This window comes from Hyaena hyaena, unplaced genomic scaffold (assembly GCF_003009895.1).
Source record: "Hyaena hyaena isolate Hyena2069 unplaced genomic scaffold, ASM300989v1 scaffold_1689, whole genome shotgun sequence".
Taxonomy (NCBI): Eukaryota; Metazoa; Chordata; class Mammalia; order Carnivora; family Hyaenidae; genus Hyaena; species Hyaena hyaena.
Window position 1 is genome coordinate 115,008 of NW_024082323.1, and position 6,243 is coordinate 121,250.

At 37.9% G+C, this 6,243-nt stretch overlaps 1 pseudogene; it reads left to right on the forward strand.

Moving 5' to 3' along the window:
- Positions 1-3,921: 3,921 nt before the first annotated feature.
- On the forward strand, positions 3,922-5,036 carry LOC120226425 (annotated as a pseudogene).
- The last annotated feature ends 1,207 nt before the right edge of the window (positions 5,037-6,243 follow it).

Consider the following 6,243-nt stretch of genomic DNA (forward strand, 5'->3'; position numbering starts at 1 on the left):
ATGTAAAATTTTAAATCTCTTTGCTTCAGAATGAAGTCCTTGACTAAAATTTTTGCTGCCACTCATGTCATACAGTAGAATGTGTGAGTTTGTATTGAATTATATACAGGAGACTTCCTCTATTTTGATGCCCATTATCTTTAGAGAGCTGTCTACAACCTTGATGTTTATATACCAGACAGCTAAGTGGTTTCCCTGAGTTGTTTGTACCATTTTATTCCTTGAACATTTTTGTGGGCAGTTTTCAAGGGACTGCATTTAATGGTACATAAAGCTCTGAAGGAGGAGAAAGTAGTTTGATAAATAAAAAGCAATTGATGCTGTCTTCCCTCAACCAGGCTATTCACTGTCCTTCAATGTAGATGTGGTGAACAGAATTGTAAAATGACCTAAAAGACACTCGAATTTGTGATGACAGTTGAGAGCAGATGTGATGAGAAGGAAAAGAAAAAGGAATTTTTCAAGGAGTAGAATTTCAGATAAGACCGTTGGAGGATGAATTGAACCCAAGGAGGGCTAAGAATTGAATTTTGCCTGCAGTGATGTCTTGTATTAAATATAATAGATGAGTAGATGCCAAATTATTAAACAGAAACATATATAAGTGATGAAATTATGGGTGATGTCTTTTCTTTCTTGTAGATTATTATATTTTCAATGCTTTTCCTCAAAATAAGAATGTATTATTTGTGAAATCGTAAAAAATAAAAATAATAGATAGCCTTTTTGCTTAAAAACTTTAGAACCAATTTCACACCCAATTTAACTTTAAAGTAAATCAATCCTTAATTCTACAAAAAAAAATAAATAAATAAATAACAGAGTTCAAAAAGAAGCCCTTTCCTATTTTGGTAACTGCAAGGACTTATTAGGATACATTATCGAATAATTTCTAGTCTATAAAGGATATCGAGAGGTCACCCACTTCATTTCCTTATCGTCACACAAGATGCCTCTTAAATTATCCCAGAAAGATTAGAATCCATCCTATTTTAGACCTTTTGAGAAGTTGCCATGTCTTCCCTTCTCATGCTTTTCAGTGCTTAATGTTTTGCAGACAGAATATTTAAATTTTTATATCTAATGGTGGCTTCATGAAAAGTTATGAAAGAATGACTGCTTTTTTTCCAGTGATTACTTCTTCTTCTTTTTTTTTTTTTTTTACAAATAGTTTATTGTCAAATTAGTTTCCACATAACACCCAGTGCTCATGAGAGACTCTTGAATGCTGAAGAATGACTGCTTTTTAAAACCAGACAATACTTATCACTGACATGTGATTTCATAATTGCTTTATCCTTCTCCAGAATCAAGTGAAATTACTAAAAATACTAAATCATTTCTGTCTCCTTAAAAAAACAGTCTTTCTGGGGTGCCTGGGTGGCTCAGTCAGTTAAGTGTCCTGACTCTTGATTTCGGTTCAGCTCATGATCTCACAGTTCATGAGTTCGAGTCACACATCAGGCTCTCTGCTGATGGTGCGGAGCCTGCTTGGGATTCCCTCTCTCTGTCTGTCTCTCTCTTTCTTGATAGATATAAATAAACTTAAAAAAAAAAAAAAGACAGTCTTTCTTCAGTGATTGAAGTTTCACGTCTCTGGGGGCTCTTGCTTCCACGGGGTACACAGCCTCTCTGGGAGCAGGTGGGGAACCCATGTGGCAGGAAGCATCAGGATGCACCAAGGTCAATCCAGGCTCTGTAATAATCTCTGTTAGTATGATCTTATTTAGTTCTCCAGTCATCCCTTCTATATATATTCTTAACCCCACTCTACAAACTAAGTACTCAAGCAAGCACCAATGTGATCATGTATTTCCTTTGTATGAAATCCTTCCATAGTTCCTTATAGTCAAAGGAAAGTAAAAAGGTGTTAGTTAACTCATCTATCTAATGCATGAGGTCCTTTCTCAGACTTCTCTTGGTGCTCAGAGTACTTCTCATCTATGAGGACTTTCTCAGTTGCTACTTCTGCCCACAACGTTCTTCCTTATCTGAAACTTTCAAAAGTGATGCATCTTTCCACACTTAGCAAAATACCACCTCCTCAGTGGACCCTTCACTGAATATTCCCTACCATCCTGAAAATTCGTTCATTTGGGCCACTTCATCAGCATATAATTCTACTTTGTATTCTGTAACTATAAAACTCAGCTATTTTTTTGAGGACTGAGGCTATCAAATGTATACTTATAACTTTAAAGGTGTATACCTATAAGATGTTTAATAGATGATTGTTGAATAAATGACATGAAAAAGAAAAACTGAGAGCTCAGGGAAGCCTGGAACTTGGAGAAGAACCTTGGTGTTTCAAACAAGGCCACTTGGTGGCTGATGAATCAAGGCAAAAAAAAAAAAAAAAAAAAAAAGGCATTGCTCAAACCACAAAAATAGGCCACTATCCTTATCTTGGCTAATATGATTCAGTGATGTTTCTTTTTCGATCATAGCTTTAGACTTTCTTTGTTCACCTTGTTTTCTAGATAAAAATAATGAATATACCCAACATGGAATAACCCCAATTCCTGACAGTATTCTATATAGAGCTGCTTCTTTGAATTCTTTTCATAATCACCTAACAGAAGCCCAATTCCTACTCTAAGTCCTCTCCAACATCCTCTAATGAGATGTCCCATCATTTCCCATTATTCAGTTATGTCCGTGTTCCTGCAAGTCTTTGGTTGAAGACTTTAAGAGAATGAATGAATGAATGAATGAACTGACAAATGAACAACAGCTCTAATTTTATATTAGCCTAAAATTTCTGTGTATTCAGGGATGGCATTTTTCCCTCCATCTCAAATGTCTAGATTTAAATAGTCACAAAACAAATGTGGGATGAATTAAATAGCCTTGATTCTCTCACTGCCTTTGTCTTCCTACCTTCTCTGTAGGGATCACTTTGTGGGAGACTCAACTTCTGCCATTGCCACTGTAAATGACCCTGCCCCCAGCATTGAGAATTCAACACTAGCAATTTCTATCTTCATTTATCGCAAAGGCTTGTCAAGTCGAAGTTACAAGCCTGAAGGCCTTTTTATTTTGCTTTCACGTGGCCAATAGCCAAGAGAGTCATTTGGCCTCACAGTTTTTTTTGGTCAAGGTATACCTGTTTAAGTGTAATTTTAAGAACCTCCGCTCTTATCTTTTGGCTGCTGAGAAAAAGATCCCTTTTCTCTTAGTACTTCACATTTTCACAATATTGAAAAAATGTGAATGTTTGCAGGCACAGACTAAGCACCTGATTTGCTACTCATTTAAGAAAGCTAGTATCTAAGTCCTTTAGGGAGGAATTCTTCTTAGGACAAACTATTTGCGGAAACTATTTATTTCAAGCATGCATAAAGTTAATGACTCCCTATTAACAATATTTTATCAGGGCATAAATAGCCCTCTATGAATGTGCCCCCTCTATTAGTAATATGATTATGAGACATACAGTTAACAAAACTAAGTTGCATGGTTATGTTTAATTATTGTTTTTGGAAACAAAGAGATAGATTTAAGTTATAAAGAACTGGCTTGAAATAAAAGGAAAAAAAGGCCCAAAATTGCAAGTATGTTGTATGCCCATTTGCCCTGCTCTCAACTACTGATACCTGTTAACATAGGTCTGTGTTTTGGTTTATGTTTTCCTCTTTGATAATTTGTATTCCAGCAGCCCAATAAGCTCTTCATGTACTTGAGGAAACAAACAAACAAAAGATACCAAACCACTTCCCACATGATGATGGCAGGATAATACCAAGAAGTGGACATAGAGGAGTAAGAATATGAAATTGTGGCTCATTGCCTCACCACCTCTCTGGCAATACTCTGCCCCGGGATCCCCCACAGCTGACAAGGAAGCAGCCTTTGGTGACACAGAAGAAGAAGGTGTGATCAAAGAAGAGTACAAGATATGGAAAAAGAATATCTCTTTATCTTTACGATTTGGTGATGACCCATGCTCTGGAGTGGCCTAGCCTAACTGCACAGTGACCTCCAGATGTAACCAGACCAGAAAGGAAAGACTTCAGTGTTCATCAGCTTGTCCTGGGAATGCACATGCCGGATGAACAAAACCACCTTGTGACAGCCAGGGTGCAGCTCCCTAACAATAATGCTCATGTTGACACTTCCCACTACGACAGTGAGAAGGGAGAATTTGAAGGTTTTGGCTCATTTAGTGGAAACATTGAAATAGAAATCAAGATCAACCATGAAGGAGAATGCTATATTCTCCAGGACTCTTGCATCATTGCAAGAAAGACTCCATCCAGCAATGTTCTTATTTTTGACTGTACAAAGCATCCTTCCAAACTGGACCCTTCTGGAGAGCACATCCCAGACTTGCATCTCTGTGGACATCAAGAGGAAGGCGATAGGCTCTTTTGGAACCCAAATCTCAGTGGACACTTACTTAGTGCTTCAGATGACCATATGATCTGCCTTTGGGACATCAGTGCTGTTCCAAAGGAAGTTGTGGATGTAAACACCATCTTTACAGGGCATACAGCAGTAGTAGAAGATGTTTCCTGGCATCTGGTCCATGAGTCTCTATTTGGGTTAGTTGCTGATGATCAGAAACATGTGATCTGCAATACTCATTCAAACAATGAGTTTTGCATTGTGAGTTCATTGTGCAGAGTGAGTTCATTCTTGCCACAGGATCAGCCAACAAGACTGTTGCCTTGTGGGACCTAAGAAATCTGAAACATAAGTTGCGTTCCTTTGAATCACATAAGGATGAAATATTCCAAGTTCAGTGATGGTCTCAGAATTGTGGCTTCAAGTAGTACTGATCACGGACTGAATGTCTGGGATTTATATAAAATGGGAGAGGAACAATCTCAGAAGATGCAGAGGACAGGCCACCAGAATTCTTTATTCATGCTGGTCACACTGCCAAGACATCTGATTTCTCCTGGAGTCCCAATGAACCTTGGGTGATTTGGTCTATATCAGAAGACAATATCATATAGGGTTGACAAATGGCAGACATTTGTAATGGTGAAGACCCTGAAGGAGGAGTGGATCCAGAAGGACAAGGGTCATAGATATATCTTCACTTTTTGTGATTTTAAACTCTCCTGTTTGTTCCCCTCAACCCTGAGATAGATTTAACACTGGTTTTGAGACACAGACTTGGTTTGGCTATTCCTCTATGATAGGTGCCATCAACACCCGAACAGAGGGTGTTTTCTAAATATTAACTGGGGGACTTGATTCAGTAAAACGACAGACTTAGATTTACATTTTCTTCAGGAATTTTCTAGAACAAAGGCCTAAAGTTGTCACAGAAAGGGGAATATTGTGTGTAGTAATTTTTTTTCCTTAGGGTGGATTCCCAAGTTTTTCAGACTCCTATAAGTAAAGGCTAAAGTGAGGAAGGAATAGAGCCAAGTGAGGAGTTAATCCTTGACCACTGGTTTGATACCATCTCTATGTCGGGTGACCTATTTCACCAGCAGTCCTGTTACTTTCCATGACCAACTGTGTAAGTGCTTATAATGGAATAAATTGCTTTTCTACCTAAAAAGAAAAAAGAAAGAAAGAAAGAAACTGTGAATATTCAACTCTTTCTAACCTACAGGATTGACCTATGAATTCCATATGATTCAACTTAATGTAAGCCTAATTTCAATTGGTGCAGGAAGAAATGGGGAATTCTAGATAGATACTGGGCGAAACCTGAGTGGTGTTAAAAGGTGACAAAAGAAAAGAGGTACTTTGTGTTCTGTGTGGTGTATGAATCTGGGCATTTATGTGGGACAACAATACGAGTTATACAGTAAGTTCCTGTTCCTGGTGACCTGATGGCCAGCAGGGTAAGTAAATTACCAGCAGCCCTGCCTTACATCCTCTGTCTATTAGTGAGAACCAATAATACACCATCCCAGCTGGGGAGCTTTGAGTGTAAGGGCACACTGTTAGTAACGACTTCAGGAAAATGCTCCCAGTCTTGGACTGTTTGAGGCAAGTTCTCTGGGGTTACTCTGCTTTTCACAAATATCACTGCAAATGACTGATCATAAGACTTGTACTTGAGGCCTGGGGTCTACCTTCTTTTCAGTCTTGGTGAGTTTAATTGGGATGGACAGTAGGATAACATATTATAATAACTTCGTAATTCTTGACCTTATCAGATACAAAACCTCTTTTACAAAACACATGTTAATATTTTTTAAGGATAATAATACACATTTTGATATTTCTTTATCATCCTAATATTGATTAAAAACTAGAGGCGTCTGGGTGGCTCAG